At 39.3% G+C, this 16,708-nt stretch overlaps 1 long non-coding RNA gene across 2 annotated transcripts; it reads left to right on the forward strand.

The window, feature by feature from the left end:
* Positions 1-9,089: 9,089 nt before the first annotated feature.
* Positions 9,090-10,774, forward strand: LOC125145934. 2 transcript variants are annotated; one of them, XR_007144419.1, is made up of 5 exons: positions 9,090-9,707; positions 9,796-10,142; positions 10,301-10,363; positions 10,476-10,544; positions 10,624-10,774. It is a non-coding gene; the product is annotated as an uncharacterized LOC125145934 (long non-coding RNA). The 2 variants fall into 2 exon arrangements; XR_007144418.1 differs by having other exon boundaries at positions 9,092-9,707; positions 10,476-10,774.
* The last annotated feature ends 5,934 nt before the right edge of the window (positions 10,775-16,708 follow it).

A 16,708-nucleotide genomic window follows, 5' to 3' on the forward strand; every position in this document is an offset into this window, starting at 1 on the left:
AAGTGAGAGTCAGGAGTGGAGCAATTATTTCCATTTCAGACACAACTTGTGATTTAGATAGATATTTTTTTCTGAGTATATTTCTGCCAACTCAAAGGGTTCTGTACAGAGAAGACTTTTCTGTTCAACACTGCTTTGTGTTTTAATTAGCTTTCTAGCTTTTGCTGTCAGCTCTTGGCTGATCACAAATAACATGCCACACTAACAGACAGAAGGAGCACACAACTGTGTAAGAAATCTGACTGGTTAATATCAGTGTTCTGAATCAAGTGCTGATTTATAAACTGTAAATAATGAAGAATGAAATCTTCAGTTCACTAGGGTTAAAATCAGCATCTTAAAATATTTAAATACATATTGTTATTGTAATGTGTTACATTTTCACTACATCAGGAGAATAACATTACAGCATGAAACTTTTTCATGAAATAATTGTTTTTGATCACAGATTAAAGGATTTATTCTCTGATATTCAAAGCAAATAAACATAAGACTGAGAATTAAGGAAAAAACTGTATTTGAATGAAACAGTTAAACAGCTCCCCCTGCTGAGCAACAAATATCAAGCTTGACTTTTTGTACAGTCTGTTAGAGTTTTGTGTCACTGTGGGCTGCATGGCGCAGTAGTACAGTGCAGAGTCTGATACTGTAGCAGGAAAGATCTCCATGACTACTTTATTCTGCTTCTTATTTAGTTTGGTGGATAGTCGTGGGTCAAGTTGTTCAGCTTTATTGACATAATTTGTAGATATAATAATCTGCAGCAAAAACTCTGGTCCTGATTGAGATTTTTGTTGATACCAGTAGAGATAATTAGCTGATTGATCATATGTGCAGGTCAGTGTGATGTTGCTGCCTTCACTTGAAGATATGATGGTTTGGTCTGGTGTAATTCTGCTGTCAACAGCACCTGCTGTAAAGATATTGTAACAGCTTAAACATTTCTACTTTCATTGCTTAAGAACACATGTTACATCATGTAATGTAACAGTACAAATCTCCAGCATCCACCTAAAGGTTATGTGTAATATAAATGACTTACCAATATTTTTGCCAACTATCAATACAAAGAAGAATAACATGATTGATCTGTGTGTCTCTTGCAGTAGAGATAAATGTCAGTATCTCTGTGAAACTGTATCTCACCACATCTAGCTCCACCTACTGAGATGTAGTCATGTCACTTCTTACCTCATTTACATTGATTAATTAAAATCTGTTTCTAATCCAGTAATTCACACAAATGTTTAATGATTGATAATTTGTTGCAGTTTATGATTTGTGTTCTTTCTCCTAATGTTTTCACATTTTTATGAATCTTCAAAAAAAAACATTATTTAAAATGCTGAAAAGTATTATCAGCACCATTCCTGTCTTCAACAGACCTGCAGTCTCATGTATTTTATTATCTTGTGTATGTGCAGGGGCAGGGGGTCGCGAGATGATTTCCAGAAACTTTTTTTATTTTTTACTTTTATTTTTTACTTATTTATTGTTAAAGGTTGTAATAATGTGAGTATAAATTTAGGATCATTAAAATAAACTGGAAATAAAACTTTGCAGCTACTTTGTTTAATCAGAGCAAACAATCACCCCACAACATGGTGAAAACAGGAAAAAATTTCTTTTGAATCCCTGAGAGGAGATGGATTAGTATATGGGGTTTTGTCAGTGGTCTATCAAGGCTAAATGTTATGAAGCAGATAAAATAAAGACTGTGGGGAGACATAAATAATGCATAATTTTTTATAAATAATTCATATATTTTATTTTACACATGTACACATGGACATGAAGGTGACGCTGTTTTTTTGTTTTTTTTTAAATAAATGAATATATTACGAGTGTAGGGCAGGGGCGGTTCTAGGATTTCATCTTTAGGGAGGGCTTAGACGTCAGTGAGAATTTAAAACAAGACGTTTTATATCATATATTATGACAACTCTGGTAATAAGAATAGTGAAATTTCACTGCTTTTGGTTGCCGTCTTTGCGTCTTTCAGCCGATTAATGTTATAGATAAACGCCTCCAGCTCGGACTGCGCGTGCACGCTGCGCGTACCTGTGCTTCTCCGTTCAACTTTTGAAAGACTACAACGCATGCGCGTAAAAGCAAAGTAAAAAAAAAATTGCTCTTGGATCAAACTGATAAATAATTTTATTATACAGCAGAGATGGTCGCAGATGTGACTGTTTGTTTATGTAACCGGAAAAAGAAAATAACACATTGTCGACTCGTCAGCCTACATGAAACACAACTGCCCTCTACAGGTTTTTGAATTTCCCACGCCGAACATTTGACCCCCCTTCGATAGGCTCTCACAGAATGCTGGAAGTTCTTACGCCATTCTTCTCTCCAAAGCGGGCTTTTTAAAAGGCCACATCTGTACAAGAGTGTTTTGGGGTAGCATTGAGTTGGGTTTATACACAGTTGTCAAATTATTAGATCCTAAATCTAATGTCCACCTGCCTAGTCTAGCACTAGACCCTTAACCTTTACGTTGAGAAGAAGTTGCAGTGGTGTATGTGGGGTATGTAGAGTGATGTGATTGAAACCATATATGTACTCAAAATGTGACCTTGCCCATTGAACAGACAGAAGGTGTCGGGTACACAAATCAAAAGTTTTTTCCACTGGGGAAAGTACTCGAGACGCATAAGCAATGGGGAGCAATGTTCCCTGCACTTCTTCAAAGAGAAGAGCTGAAATTGCCTCCTCTGTTGCAGCAGTTTGTAAAATAAATGGTTGTGTTCTATCAGGGTTATGTAAAGCTGGAGCATCAATTAATGCTGCTTTCAAGGTTTCAAATGCTGTCTGATGTTCAGGCCTCCAAGTCAAGGAATCCTTCTTATTTCCTGACAGTAGGGTGTTGTCTTGCAATGTCCGCAAAGCCCTCAATGAATTCTCGACAAAATCCTACTATGCCTAGAAATGACCTTAAAGCTGTCACTGATACTGGTACCGGAAGTCCCTGAATTGTCTCCACCTTGTGTGGATCAGGGGTACGCCCCCCTTTGCTTATCTTTATGCCTAGATATGTGACTTCTGGTTTAAGTAACTGAGCTTTTTTTGGATTCAATTTGAGTCCTGCCTCTCAGTATTTGAAGCAATTCTGCCAGCAACATGAGATGGTCTTCTTTGGTGGCTGTCTGAAACATGTCATCCACATACTGAACCAAACATTCAGGTTTAGAAAACCGTTCAAGAATTTTAGCCAAGCACTGGTGAAAGAGAGTAGGAGAATTTACAAAACCTTGGGGAAGAACATTTCATGTGTATTGCGTGGTTTTGAACTTCAAAGCAAACTTGTATTGACACTTTGGGTGTAATGGGATAGACCAGAACCCATTAGACACATCAAGAGCTGAGTAATAACTAGCCTCTGATAAGAGAGATGCTAACACATCCGGCGCGGAGGCCACTACAGGTGCACAAGCCTGCGTGCATTTATTCAGCTCCCGGTAGTCTATACATAATCTCCAGGAATTCTCTGGTTTGCGAACAGGCTAGATTGGGGCTAATGACACATTGTGCTAGTAGAGAATCCACAGTACGCTGTATACGTGGGTTTGCCTCATCTGGATAATTGTACTACCTAAGGGAGGGTGGGTCACTTCCTTGAACCTCCACTTCCATCACACTTGCATCAATCCGGCCATGTTTTGATTTAAATAAATAAAAAATAGTGAAGTGACATACGGCTTAGTACGATGACCCATACTCAGAATTTGTGCTCTGCATTTAACCCATCCAAAGTGCACACACGCAGCAGTGAACACACACACCATGAACACACACCCGGAGCAGTGGGCAGCCATCTGATAACTCAGGATCATCCACATATAACAACATATCTAAATCATAATCTTCTGACTTTCTGATTGCATGTACTGCATGCACATCTGAAATTTCCCCAACCTTGTCTTTACTCTGAGGGTTACGCCAGATACAATTATTGCCATAGTCAATAACATAACCACGCTTAATCATAATGTCAGAGCCTAAAATACTGTGACCATCACCAGTTCTGCTTAGCCATGCTTTGTGTTTAAACTCATCTTTGCCTATTTAAAATGACATTTTATCCATTTGTGATGCTAGAGAACTCGTTCCATCAAAACTTTCTAGTCTCAGGGTGTTTTTACCATTCCGTGGGAGACTATCTGAATGAAGAATTGTTAATGAAGCACCAGAATCCACTAACCAATCATCGCTTCGGCCTCCAACAGCAACGTTTACAATTAGTCTACCGTGTCTGTCTCTCAACAGGGCACTACATGTGTTATGGAGGCCTGGGAATCCTATGCTGAAGATGATTTGGTTTGAGAGTTTTGTTTTTCCATATGAAGACGCAGTTCCTCATTCTCTTTGCATAGCAGGTTTACTGTGGCTTGTAAGTTATGCAGATAAATTTTGGAGCTTGTCCTCTGAAGGGAAAATTTGCATTCCCTTAAAATATGTCCCTCTTGGCCACATGAGTAACACCCTGTGTGGTTATTAGGGTTGAAAGGAGGTGGTCTTTCCCCTTTATCAACAGCAGAGAAGTTCTCATTTTTCCAGGAAACCCTGCAACCATTATTCTGATAGGGGTTTCTAACACCTACCACTGATAATTTAGTGGATCTTGTTTGGCAGGATCAAATTTACCAATACTTTTAATCACAGCTTCTAGCTCATTGGGACTAAACCCTCTGACCATAGTAGAAGTCAGTGGTTCCTCTGCTCCTTCATTAGCATGCATAGTTGTAGTCAAATGAACTGGAGCCATGGGGAACTGAACTGTACAGTCAGAGTATCAACTCCTGATTGAGAATCTCTTTGAGTTCTCATTGCTGTCTAACATGTCAGGAACTTGATTACTCCACATGCCACTTACAGATTTCTTACTGCTGCTAGTTTCAGTTGTGCCATTTTTCATCAAAAATTGACAAGCAGACTTTGCTTCCTCTAAATCTTTGAACAATGTTTCCACAGATGAACTAAGCATGCTGTTAGTTTTAAGGCGTGCAATCTCACTCTGCATTCTAATCTTTTCTTCCTTCCAGACTATCTCACTAGTCTGGTAATCTCTTTTAGAGATTATCCCATCATCTAGTCTAGATTGCAATTGCTCATTTTCAGCCTTTACTGCGACTATACGATGCAAGAACTGCTTGCAGTGCATTGGCAATTTTTCCGTTTTTGTTCTTGGGCATTTTAGGGTCATTTTCAAACTTAGAAATAGCCCACTCATAAGGTTCATCAACCATGTTCTCTATTCCTTCAAACATTCCCTGAGAACCGTGGTTTAGCGATGTACTTAACAATCAGCTGTTCCATTTTTTACAAACTCACAGCTTTCCGTAACTACAAGCTATCTAGTTAACCATTAGTCTATTTATTCACAGTTCCAGTACTTCGGACGCAAATGAACAAAACAGCCACAATACGTCGGGCTTTTGAACTCAAACGTCTCACTGCTTCGGACACAGACACACTCCGTCTGGCCTCAAGTTCAACTACAGTGACACTCACAAACAGTTTAAAATGTAACAGTCATAGTACGTCGGACAAAACCACCATACATCGGGTTTTTATGTTTTAAAACAGTCTTCTTAGCCACAGCACTTTTGGACTTTAGTTTAACACTGTCACAGTACGTCGGACAAAACCATACTACCTCGGGTTATTGCTCTAAATTCTACAGAGCTGCGGGGTGTCAGGCTCTTTACACAATCACTGTTTCACTTACTTTAGAAACACTTTTAGCTATAATTCAACTGCCACACTGCTTGGGGCTGATTTAGTTACTTTAGAATCTTAACAGAATTATAACAAACACACAAGAAGTTTCAGTTACTTTAGAAACAAAAATTCACATAAAACTCTCACCACATGGTCAGGTTAATTCAGTTTCGTTAGAATCTTAAACAGAAATGTAAAGAATAGAGATGAGCCGGATACTCGGCTGAAATGAGTATCCGGTACGGATAAAGCACTTCTGCCGAGTAGGAGTATTATACGAGTAATACGAGTCAATATCTGTGCTCGGATTGAATGGAAATCATTGGGTAGCTGATTGTGTCAGCGTTCTGTGATAGGCTAGTGTTGTAAAAAATCTTAGTAGAAATAATTAAAGTATTATTCCTTACAATACTATAACCAATGTAAAGTAGGCCTTGCAAAATATTACAATTGCTGTCATAAGACATATGTAGGCGATGTTGTAGGCCAAAGATGTTTATTGTAATTATAAACTTAGTAAAAGTAACCAGATTCGGGGCTGTCAGGCCTAGTCAGTCTGAGCACATTTGTAATAACAAATACAAACTTGTGTAGAATGGAAAAGACCATGGTTCCCAGACCTTAGCTCATAAATTGTTATGGAGAATGAAGAAGACCATGGTTCTCAGACCCTAGCTCATAGCGATAACTTATGTAGACTGAAAAAGACAGTGGTTCACAGACCTAGGCCCTGAGAACTAAGGGGAGGAAAATCCATAAATGGGCATATGGGGAAAAGGTAATGGGAAATAAGGGGAAATTAGGTCAGTGTATTTAGAAAACATAGGAGGTGATTCCGGTAAATAAGGTGATATGGCACCTGGGACTCCAAGAAATACTGGGAACCAAAGAGGAGGCTCCTAGGAGCGCCATGGTATATATTGAGAAGATATCTGGGGCTCGGGGGTGAAGGTGTGGGTGCATGTGTGTGGGCGAAGGTGTGTGTCGATGAAGGAGGCAGCCCCGCGCTTGCGTGTGTGTGTGTGCGCGCGGGTGAAGGTGGGTGTTTTTATTTTTGCAAGAACGTCGCGAGAGTTCTTGTTTTTCTTGATTGATTTTTGCATGACATGCTCTTTTTGGGGGTTTTCATTTGTTACTTTCAACTTGGCAATTTCTCTTAAAAGATTGTTGGCTGATTGACCACAATAAAGAAGTTTGCTCATTCTCATCTAGATCTGAGAAGTTTTCTCAGCGTTTTTGTAGTAATTATAGAGTTAACAGTTAAGTCTTTGGTAACCAAAAAGTCTAAGAGAAGAGGACACCCTGTGATGTGTCTGTTCGGAGACCGGCTCTGAGTTACGACACTAGTCACAGCGCCCCTCCCCTACACACATACTGTGTGTATTGTGTTGCTGTGTCTCGCTCTGCTCACTCAGTCACACACAGAACAGCTCTGTCTCTCCCTCAGTCACTCGGGTTCGCGGGTCTTTTCCGTTAACTTTTAGGGTTTCTTCAGCTTTTTACTTCGGGTTGTAACGTTAATAATACGTACTTACTAACCAGTAGAGTTCTGGTAAATGTGGGTTCGTTCAGACGTGGTTCTTGCTTGGTAGAATGTGACCCCCCCCCCCCACACACACACACACACACACACACACACACCTGGTGTGGAAATAAAAAAAATAAAAAGAACCAAAAAAAAATAAATAAATCACTGATCATAAAATTTTTTATATTATTAATAAGTTAAAAAGAAAGTTATGTTGTGCTAGGACTTACTTACTATAAGTCCTTAGCCCTGTCTTTGTTTTATGTAGCACCACAATCCTGGAGAAACGTTGTCTCATTTCACTGTGTACTGCAACAGCTATATATGGTTTTAATGACAATAAAAGCTTCATGACTTACTTCTTGACTTACTTCAAGTTTACTTTTTATTAAGTCAAATCAAGAAACTCTAAATGCTCTGAAACACTCTGTATCTTTAAATATATAAATCAAATTTTAAATTTTAAAAAGTCTGTCTCTCTTTTTTCTCTAAATGTTATTGATGTGCAGTCGGTCAGGTTTGAACCAATGCTGAAATACAGACTCTAACTAATGAGTGAGGGGAAAAAAGGTTTTACTCCACTAGGGGGCTGCAAAGTCATCTAAACCATGAAACGGGTGAAACATGAAAATCTGATTTTTTTTTATTTGCAAATAAATTGCTTTCTTTAATATTGATGTTCTTTAATGGTTTACATAACACATTATGTTAAGATGATGTGGTATAAATGAATGATATATTACTGTGGCCTTGAGCCAATAAGAGGAAGTGTGTTGGAGGTGTAAACTTTCAGAACTGAAGCTCACTGAATGTGTAAGATGCATACTGCAGCCAGTAACACTGCTCTAAATGTGTTAAACCTCCACATCACACTCTGGGGCACTAACATAGAGATGTTTGTAGTCAACTGGCTTCATTAGTTTGAAGTTTTCTATAGAAACAGTTCATTCACAGGGACACTTGTACAGCAGATGTTCCACATAAACAGTTTAAAAACATATTCATTTGTTGATGTGGTGAGGTTTTCTGTATGAGATGTCTGCTTAAATGATTCCGCCATCTTTCAGGGTACAAAGACGACCTGCATAAAGACTCTTCTCTGTTTTCTCACTAAGGAGTTAGAATGAACTTCCTCTAGATGTCTGACCAACTGACTCACTGGCAGTCCAAACCACAATATTCACACCACACCTCTTCCTGAAGTTCTTAAACTAGCATTTAACTTAAAACCTTGCCATATTATCTCCCAACAAAGATTTAATGCTAATATTATTCTTAATCCTCAATCTGTATCTCACATTGATAATGTGACACGCTCATGACCATTTTTCCTTTACAACATCAGAAGGATTTGTCCATTTCTCTCCACACAGGACACTCAGGTGTTTGTTCAGTTCAGTTCATTACTTATAAATAAACGTTGTTACAAATCAGCTTTACAGAAATATAAAACTGAAGAATAGAAATGACAAAGTTTAAAGTTAAATTAATATTTATCCCTAATGAGCAAAGCTGAGACAATGGAAAACCTCACTGAAATGGTTTAAGGAACTGGAAGATGAATTCATTACACTGGTTCCCTCAAAAAGTTGGCTTCATTCATGCATTGGGGAAAAACCTGGAAGAAATCATTACTTCTTCTCAAACATTGTGAATGCAACATGAAAAAACATCACAAACTGTATTATTTCTTGGTCAAGACCCACACCATCTTTAGTAAAAGCAATGCCCAAGACCAAGACAAGTCCAAGTACAAATACTAATAAATCTGACACAAGTCCAAGTGAATACAGAAGACGTCTCGAGGCCAGATTCAAGACCTACAACGTTAACTCATAGGACTGAACCAGTGTAATTAGCTCACAAGTGTAAAGTGAGTGAATGGACTGAGAATACAAAAATACATTTATACTGAATCTTTATTTTATGATGTTAACATTAATATAAACACTAACATATTTCACTCAGTAACACATTTGAACGTGCTCGTGGCTGCAGCAGGACTTTCACACCTTCATTGTGTTTTAACATAAACAGCTCCATCATGCAGTGTAAAGCCTGAGAAACTAAACTAACACGTTCACTACACACACTTCCTTTATTTCAGGGACTACAGCAGTCTGATGGTCATTACACAATAATTCTGTCATTTTTACACATTATTCTTTCTGTGCTGTAGTCAGAGAGTCTAGTTTAATGACCCGTGTATGTTTTAGTGCTCCAAACTGTGTAAGTGTGTGTTTCTGACTAAAACTGGTCCATGTGACCATCAGAATACATGTTACAGCTAATAGACCAATCAAATCAGTCCACAGCTTCAAATCATCCAATCAGGTGTGAGTCTGGACCTGGTTTTGTACTGAACACACAAGTTCATTAGATCACTTGGTGTGAACAGGAACGATGATCAGACTCTTTGTCGCTCTTTGTGCTCTTTTTTCTCTCTTCACAGCTGGTGAGTAACTTTCTGAAACTTTAATGTAAAACAATAATATTTTATATTTAACTCATTTACTGACATTAAATATTAAATATTTTTACAGAGAAAACTTTTGACATGAAGGAGATTGGTGTGAAAACAGTAAAGCGTGGAGAAGATGTAACTATGAAGTGTAGCATTAGCAGTGTCACAAAGAGAGATATTGTAGTTTGGTACAGACAGATTTCAGGAAAATTACCTCAGTTTATTGCAAAACCATACAAGAGCGATTTGGGCTACAAATTTGTTGATGGATTTAATGATGCTCGTTTCGGTATTAGTGTAAATGACAATAAATTTGATCTCAATATAAAAAAAAAACAAGTGAAGATGATGAAGGAGAATATTTCTGTGGAGAAATGGAAGGAAGTGTAGTGAAGTTCACATCTGGAACACGTCTGCAATTTAAAGGTAAACAGTTTTACTCTGATAACCTGCTAATTCCAGATCAACACTTTAACCAGAATTATGTCTACATATGTATTAAATGTTGAATATTTCACTTTATTTCTATTTAGTATTATATCTGTTTATTTTCTCCTTTTCTGATGTATTTTGTAAAAATAAAGACACGACACACCGTCTAACATCTGGAACAACACACAGAGAGTTATCCAGCAGCAGAGAAACAAGTAAGAATTTGGCTTCCTTTCATTTTGAATGTAACAAATATTTACTGTTTCACTTTATGCATATTTTGTATCATTCCGTTTTATTTGCTGCTTTTCTGATTTATCTGTAAAGATAAAGAGATGACACGCAGTAATACATCTGGAACTACACACGGAGTTTCAGCCATCTGCAATGAAACAAGTAAGATCTTTAAAAACTACATTTATTTAATGTCTGAATTTATTTTTTGCACATTTATGATTTATTGTTTGTTCCACAGCAATTTACCAAAACAACACAAGTCAGTGTACCATAAAACACACACAACTGCACACAAAAAAAGAAACTTAAACATAAACTTCTGACCAATCAGAATCCAGAACTGAACGATTCCTAACAATAATTGTGTTTCTCCCTGTAGGTGAGAGCTGTACTGCTAACATTCGTATGTTCTTCTGGCTCTCCATTTCAAGAATCGGAGTTCTCAGTGTTACAGTTATTATAATTACAATATGGTACAAGGTTTTAAAATCAAGATCTTAAACTTGATATAATTGTCTTTTAACTGTTGTCTGTGTCGCTCTAACTGTATTTTCCAGTACATGACATTTATTATTTTTTTCAATTTTACTCCTGTGTGTGTGCGTGCTTGTGTGTATGTGTGTGTGTGTGTGTATTAGAGTGAGTGTGTCTATGTGCGTGTGTGTGCGTCTTTGTGTGTGTGTGTGTGTGTGTGTGTGTGTGTATATGTGAGTGAATGTTCATTTACACTGATCTAGAAAACTGGATTAAAAACACTACCAAATGTCTGAACTGATATTGTTCAGGGTTTACTTTGATTCTGCTGAACCTGAAGTGTTTCATGAACAATGCAATAAAATTAGACTTTAATAAGATCTTCAGAGTCATCATCATTTTTTCTTTTTCATTTACTTAACATGATTGCAGGAAGATGTCAAGTCCAAAGAAAATCATTCAAATTGTTGCAGCATGAAAAAGTCTTGAACCCCTTAAACACATTTCTGTTCAAAACCAGCAAAATTGAATCATTTCTAATCTTTCACTTCCCACATCCAATACATTTATTTAATATTAACATTTAGATTTCACATGTTTCTGTTACAGGCAGAAAAAGACATTCTTTTTGTCATTATGTGATTTCTGTTTTTTTTTTCCCGTCGTGACTAGTTTTAACCACCACATATTTCTATTATTAACAGCTCTTTACTTTTCTCTACAATTTCTGCTTTTCAGTAGTTGAAATGAATCTTCACACACACACACACACACACACACACACACACACACACACACACACACACACACACACACACACACACACACAATTCTGTGTGTAAGTGAGACCAGTCCAAATAGGGACATGGATATGAAGATTAATGACAATAAAGACAATGAGTTGGAGTCCAAAACCACTTAACAACAACATGTGGGATCAGTCATCCAAAAGCACCATGAGCTTAAAGCTGATGCAACATCACAGGACATCAGGGTCAGGATGTTCATATTGATGAAATGGAAGTGCCGCCTCAAACTAGCAAGGCATTAAGATGCATCTCTGCAAGAAAATTCACAGCAATTCACCAAAAAAGAGACTACGTTAGAAAATGGACTTAGAAAAAAAGGTTTTACTCCGGTGGGGGGGTGTAAACTCATCTATTGGCAATGTGACAATATGAAACAGTGAAAGTGTCATAGTCTGCCCGCTCATTCAGGTGTGGAGAGGCCACTTCTGGGCCGGCAGCCATCTTGGTTATGGCACTTCCGGGTGGATACCATTTTATACTCCGCCGCACTATTTAAGCATGCTGACTTAGGACACTTATTGCCAGATTATCTCCTCATGTTATCATTGCTACCGCTCTTGCAGGTCAGTTTCACTTTCATTTTTACGGATTACTGTGTTGGATTTTGGCCGGACATGTTCAGGTTGGGGATAACCCTTTTTTTTGTTTGCTATTGTGATCAAAACCATTGAGCTGAAGCTCAATCCTGATGCTGTCCTGTAAATATTTTTCTAATCAGCAATAAATAATAATTCTGATCAACCCATCAATTGCTTGCTTAAAATAACATACTGGTTAAAGTCCCGCCCATTTCAAAACAAAGCCCCGCCTACTTCCGTGATAGGCCCCACCCACTCCTATACAGATACAGGTAATGCTGTACTTGCTTATCCCTAGTAAAGAATAGGCTTAGCAATAATACTGTAACTCCTACTGCTTATGATCAGTAAACTTTACTCTATGTTCTATTCTACACTAAAACATTTCTTTTCTAGGTTTTTTAAACGAGGGAGTTCCCTGAGTCAAAAAACAGTGTAATAGAAAAAAATAACACATTACCTTTCCCCATTTTTTTTCTTTTTTGGAATTCTTCGCTGGGTTGCTGGCCAATGTAAGAAAAAAAAATGCATAGTGTAAAAATAAGACGATGTTGAGAGAACCCAGAGTACATGACGTACTCTGGGTTCGTCGGAGTCAATAAGAACCCCGAGCAAATCCTGCTCAAGCATTATATACAGTTTTCCCTTTTGGTAATTTAAATGAAGTTCCGCTTTGAATGTGTATTGAGTGTAAGAACTGAATGTCTCCCAAATGTCTGGGCTACACCTTGTTGTCTAGCTGATTGTCTTTAAATGTTACTCATACACCTTGTCTTGGTATTGTTACAATTGTTATCAACCAATTGGTCACTTTAAATGGTAATCGCATTCACGTAGACCCTTTGTTCGTGGTGATCCTTAATGTCCTGCTGCCGTTTCCATATTTATAATTGAATCAAGTTCATACGTTTAGAGTCCTAAACATATTAACTTAAGATACTTGTTAGGAATGAGCTCTTTTAAATGTGTACCTTGGAGTGGAATTTGGGTGCAATTTCTGTAATTTCTTACAGTGCCTCAGTCCGCAAGATTGTCATAGTGATACACAGCAAATTTCCATGGAGACTGCCTTGATCAAGTCCCAGACAGAGTCAGCAGGTGTCTGTGGAAGTGGGGAGAGGAACGCAAGAGCGTCTCACTGCAGTGCTCTTCCGGGGGAGTTGTTGTTCCAACAGCGGCCTTAGCTGAGGCCAGTGCTGGTTAAGGGGAGCCGAAAGCAGATTAGATTGGTACTTTTTGGTCTTGTGCGAGTAGACGCATTCCAATTTACATGACTACTCTTCTGAATTTCTCGATAAACTAGTGCAATGCCTAATCCAATCAGCAGAAAACCTGTTATCATGGTTCCCAATAGGTAGAATGTCCTCCATGGAAAGAGCCGCCAGACACACGACCCGCCACCTCTCAGTCCATCCTATAGCCAGCTGCGAATGTTCCGGCAGGGCAGTCAGGTTCCCCCGACCCAATGGTTTCCCGACTGTGGTCATCTTTCTCCTCAGGTGTAATCCATGATCTGCACAGAGAATAGGATGGCGAGTTTGTTTTATTGACTACTGTGATGCTGGATTTCAATGACTGTACAGGACTTACCTGTCTGTGATGTAATTGCGCTGAAACCAGGATCTCCCTTTTGGATATGCGACTGGGATCACCTGTGGGAAGTACTGAAGATGAAGTTGAGTGTTATATTGTCTGTGGAGAGCTGGCTCTAAGGGCAGTGGCATATGAAACTGGCCCCTGCCTTGTCCAAAGGTGAACTGTTTATTTTGAATTATGTTAAAAACAGTATTTTAGTGTGTTTTCTGTGTCTTTTTTTTTTGGCCCATTTCAATGCCACTGTCCATTCCAGATCATTGAATGTGTTCCATTAAATTGATGATTGTTTGTGTGTAGTGTTCCTGTAAAATGTGCATGGTTTGATTCATCCAGTTTGTTGTTAGTGATTTTGTGTCTTGTTTGTTCTGTAGGTGATGAGGGTTTTGTGAATTGTCAGTTTCTGAACCTGTTTCTGCATGAAGGATGTTTGTACTGAGAGAAGTTTCTATTATATCCATATGGTGTGTGGCCTGTATCAGAATCAGAAAGGTCGTTATTGCCAAGTATGTTTTCACATAAGAGGAATTTGTTCTAGTACAGGAGCTCTACAGTGTAAACAGAATGGCATTGATAAGAGATGAACACATAATAAATGCAGTTGTATGTACAGTGGATTTAAAAAATGGCAGTTGTATGCACAGTGGAAAAATGTGCAAATCGAAATATAGATGTGCAAATTCATTCATTCATTTTCTACCGCTTATCCGAACTACCTCGGTTTACGGGGAGCCTGTGCCTATCTCGGGCGTCAATGGACATCAAGGCAGGATACACCCTGGATGGAGTGCCAACCCATCGCAGGGCACACACACGCTCTCATTCACTCACACACTACGGACAATTTTCCAGAGATGCCAATCAACCTACCATGCATGTCTTTGGACCGGGGGAGGAAAATGGAGTACCCGGAGGAAACCTCCGAGGCACAGGGAGAACATGCAAACTAAACACACAAGGCGGAAGCGGGAATCGAACCCCCAACCCTGGAGGTTTGAGGCAAACGTGCTAACCACTAAGCCACCGTGCCCCCCTAGATGTACAAATTGAAATATAAATAAGTAAGTATGTGTAAATAATGTAAGAATAGAGTTTGTTCTGTGTATGTTAAGTGTTCATTAGATGTGTGTTAATTCATCAGATGGATTGCCTGAGGTAAGAAACTATTCCTATGTCCGGTCGTTTTGGTGCTCAGGGCTCAGTAGCATCGACCAGATTGCAACAGTTCGAAGAGTGAGTCTGCTGGATGTGAGGGGTCCTGAGTGATTTTCTTTGCCCTTTTGCTCACTCTGGAGAAGTACAGATCTTGGAGGGTGGGGAGAGTTGTACCAATGATTCGCTCAGCAGTCCGGACTATCCACTGTAGTCTTCTGAGGTCAGATTTGGTAGCTGAGCTGAACCAAACAGTCAATGACGTGCAGAGGATGGATTCGATGATTGCAGTGTAGAACTGTTTCAGCAGATCCTGTGGCAGGTTGAACTTCCTCAGCTGGCAAAGGAAGTAAAACCTCTGCTGAGCCTTTTTCACAATGGAGTCAATGTGAATGTCCCACTTCAGGTCTTGGGAGATTGTGGTTCCCAGGAATCTGAATGACTCCGCTGCTGTAACAATGCTGACCATGATAGTTAGTGGGGGGGGGAGAGCAGGGGGTTTCCCCTGAAGTCCACAATCATCTCCACTGTCTTGAGCGTGTTCAGCTCCAGATTGTTAAGACTGCAGTCTGTGAGCAGACTTGTCACCGTCCTGAATGAGGCCAATCAGTGTGGTGTCGTATGCAAACTTCAGGAGCTTGACAGAGGGGTCATTAGAGGTGCAGTAGTTTGTGTACAGAGAGAAGAGTAGTGGGGAGAGGACACAACCCTGAGGAGTGCCAGTGCTGATGGTGCGGGTGCTGGATTTGAGTTTTCCCAGTCGCACTAGCTGTTGCCTGTCTGTTAGAAAGCTGGTGATCAACTGACAGACAGAGGAGGTGACAGAGAGCTGGGTTAATTTGGGCTGGAGGAGTGATGGGTTGATGGTGTTAAAGGCAGAGCTGAAGTCCACAAACAGGATCCTCACAAGTCCCTGGTCTGTCCAGATGCTGCAAAACATAATGCAGTCCCATATTGACTGCATCATTCACAGACCTGTTTGCTCTGTAGGCTAACTGCAGAGGGTCCAGTGATGTCCTTCAGATAAGCCAAAACCAGTCTTTCAAATGATTTCATGACCACAGACGTTAGAGCCACAGATCTGTAGTCATTAAGTCCAGTTATTTTGGATTTCTTTGGGACAGGAATGATGGTGGCGCTTTTGAAGCATGAGGGGACTTCACACAGCTCCAGTGATCTGTTGAATATCTGTGTGAGGATCAGGGCCAGTTGATCAGCACAGTTTTTCAGACAGGCTGGTGAAACACTGTCTGTGCCTGGTGCCTTTCTTCTTTTGTTCTTCCTGAAGAACTGACACATCATATTCACTGAACTGAATTTTAGGTGTGGCGGAGTCGGGGTTTACAGGTGGTGAGAATTGGGCTTTTTCAAACCTGCAGTGGAACTCGTTCAGGTCATCTGCCAGTTGTTGATTCACCACAGTGCTTGGGGATGGTGTCATGTAGTTGGTGATGGCTTTCAGACCTTTCCACACTGAAGCTGAGTCATTAGAGGAAAATTGAGTCTGTAGCTTTTCAGAATAATTCCTCTTTGCCACTCTGATCTCCTTTTCCAGTGTGTATTATTAGTACAGAGTCCGGATGTTGTTGCTCACTCTATGATCATGTCAGTGAGTGTCTGTAAGGCCGAGCTCACATGCGCTTGCGGAGGAATGTAAACAGTTTTAAAAAACAAGAGTTTTATTTTAATGGGGAAATTGACCTAATAAGTCTACTTA

This window comes from Tachysurus fulvidraco, chromosome 1 (genome assembly GCF_022655615.1).
Source record: "Tachysurus fulvidraco isolate hzauxx_2018 chromosome 1, HZAU_PFXX_2.0, whole genome shotgun sequence".
NCBI lineage: Eukaryota > Metazoa > Chordata > Actinopteri > Siluriformes > Bagridae > Tachysurus > Tachysurus fulvidraco.